The sequence below is a fragment of the Cryptotermes secundus genome, unplaced genomic scaffold (assembly GCF_002891405.2).
Source record: "Cryptotermes secundus unplaced genomic scaffold, Csec_1.0 scaffold708, whole genome shotgun sequence".
NCBI classification, from domain to species: Eukaryota; Metazoa; Arthropoda; class Insecta; order Blattodea; family Kalotermitidae; genus Cryptotermes; species Cryptotermes secundus.
Window position 1 is genome coordinate 1718301 of NW_019726238.1, and position 2754 is coordinate 1721054.

A 2754-nucleotide genomic window follows, 5' to 3' on the forward strand; every position below is an offset into this window, starting at 1 on the left:
GGGCGAAATTTGATTAACTTTGTGGCTGTGCGAGCAGATCCTAGCGAAACACCAGTTTCCTGTGCTAAGCGTCTTAACGATTTTCGAGGACTGATCTGTAATCTTGCCTGAATATCCTTAACCTTTTCTTCAGTCAGCACAGTTCTCTTCGATTGCTTCTTCTTGTCACTCACTGAACCTGTGGCCCGCCACTTTTTCAGAAGCCTGTTTACACACGACTTTGTGGGAACTGGCGAGTCAGGATATTTCTGACGAAACCTATGTGCGAATTTTCTGTAAATGTTTTTCCTTGCAATAGTTTCGACAATAAACACACGCTGTTTAATAGTGAACTTCATTTCCACCGTCTGTCGACAGCTGTAAACATTCCACTCCACTTCCACAGCAAGACAAAGACTGACTGTTTAATGCAACCTCCGGTTCCGATTATGCAACCATTGGCGTAGGAGCACTGCAGTCGCGGGGAGGAGTTGCATCCGTTCTGCGGTGGTATGACTCACGGCAAATTGCAGCCGCGGCACGCACTTGATTGTACGCACTGTATATATGGATATAATAACATTCTTTGTTTAGTTGCTGATGCTAATGGAATAAGAAATTTATTTTCAATCCTTATGTTTATTTTTGTGGTGTTTTCATTGCTGTATTTTTTGCTGGTGTTATGTGCACATATTTTGGTACTAGTTTGTGTCTTAAACAAGTTTTGTTGAAATATATATGTGCATTACAGTGAAGCAACTTAATGCTTACAATTCATGTTCTTGTATATGTAGGTTATTAATGCTACTGTTATTTGGTGTGAGTACTATTCATGAATTATTTTACCAAGGGTTGAACTTGGATTTTAAAAATAACTTCTACACTTGCTTATCTTACGTGCCATAAAATATAGAATACAGTGTAGCAGTTTATACGAGTCATTTTATGTACTTGATGATGGCACCAGGTGGGTGATAAATGTCAAAAATATATGTGAGAACATGGAATAAATGGTGTTTTTAACCAACAAGCTATGAAGTGTTGCAATTACATGACTGTATTACACACACACACCAGGCCGCACCATAGCTCAAGCTATTCGTCACTGGCTTCCCACTGCGGTGGCCCAGGTTCGATCCCGGATCTGGTCAAGTGGAATCTGTGGTGGACAAAGTGGCACTGGGGCAGGTTTTCTCCGAGCACTTCGGTTTCCCCTGCCAATCTTCATTCCACCAATTGCTCACCCTCACCTATCATCTGGGGCTGGTACAATAGACCAGAAGTGGCTGCAGTACAAGGGACTTAGTCCTACCCCACTAGCATTAAAAAAAAATTACACACACACCAAGGGCTCAGCTAATGCAAAAGGATTCTCAAATATATTGTGTTAATTACAGTTGTACACAAGATTATTTAGAGCATCTAAGTAATTTTTAGGAATAGATACAATTTGTTCAGTTTTCTGGGCAGGGGATATTTTCAATGAAAGGGTGATCTAAGGGATTAGCAATGATGATTAAAGAAAATTTGTATATTGTGTTTTTCCAGTATTCTGAGCCTACCAAGTCATATGCAACGGGTGTAATCCTAAATGAGGATGGTGTTCTTCCTGACGTAAGTTTTATAAGTACACTTGCAGATTTTGGATACAGCGTGGCTACATTCCCAAAGATAACACATGCACTTGTTGTCACATTACCCTACAGTAATCACCTGTCTCTACAATTCAGTCTGACACGAGTGTACCGAAAACTGATACATTATATTGAGGTAAGAAATATCTCATTTTAATTTAATAAGTATGAAATCTAGAAGTTGCACTTGTATTTCTTGTTAATTGTTATTTTCTCTTAAAGCATCGGAAATTGTGTGCATATCCGGCCATCGAGATATATGATAAAAAACTGAAGATCATAACTTCCATGATTCCACTTGCCCGGCAAGATGATTTTTACGTTCCTGAAGCAGTACCAGAGTCAAAAATGGATACCAGCATTCGTACAACTGGCTCAGTGGATGACTACTGAAGATATGAAGACTGTTTATTGCATTTGATAACCTGGGTGGCAGAACGAATCTCTTTTTTTCTCACCCTGTCTCAGGTCTTTGTGATTACAAATCATTGGGTATATTATGGTGCTGATATTAATACTATGTTTAGCCATTCATGACAGGTCTAAATAGTATTCCGCACAGGTACATTTTGCACTCAGCTTCTAATAGTAATTAACTCCACTGTGTTTCCATAATCCAGGAACCAGCAGCGTATGGTCCATAAAGGGTCAAGCAGTCTGCAGTAAGAATTAACAACTTTCCCATCAAGCTGTAATTTGAATGTCATAGAATATTTACTGACTATATTAACTTTATTCACTTTGTGGTCTTATAACATTTAGAAGAATGTTAAACCTCTGCTTGCTTTGTGACATTATGACTGAGTTCAGTGTATGAAATTCATTTCTTTTTTTGACAGGGTTCTAAAATTGAAACAGGTTTTAAATAATGAGAAAATTTGTGTATAATTTTCTACATGTAGGCATAATTAATATGTAACACAATTATGAGGTCTAATTCCTTATTTGAAATGATTGTTTCCCATTGCTGTATATATTAGGCCAACCTCAGTAATGTACTGAAACGTAAAGCTATCTCTATATCAGGCCATGGAGGCCCGTAGTTTTGTGAGACGAAGAGGCTTCTACATTTTCTAAAGAGTCAGCTCACAGATGACGGTGAGGTTGTTAGTCTTACGCACCGGCTGCTCTTTACTACCCA

General features: G+C 38.6%; 1 protein-coding gene across 2 annotated transcripts in view; it reads left to right on the plus strand.

Moving 5' to 3' along the window:
- Positions 1–2540, plus strand: part of LOC111864097 (N-acetylglucosamine-6-sulfatase) — a 44601-nt gene extending 42061 nt beyond the window's left edge. The window contains exons 12-14 of one of the 2 annotated variants that reach the window (XM_023851120.1): positions 1528–1593; positions 1686–1749; positions 1836–2540. The gene's annotated coding sequence lies outside the window, so the exon portion shown is untranslated. Of the gene's footprint in view, positions 1–1527; positions 1750–1835 lie in introns of both variants that reach the window. The other variant, XM_023851119.1, reaches the window with a different exon arrangement.
- Positions 2541–2754: the final 214 nt, after the last annotated feature.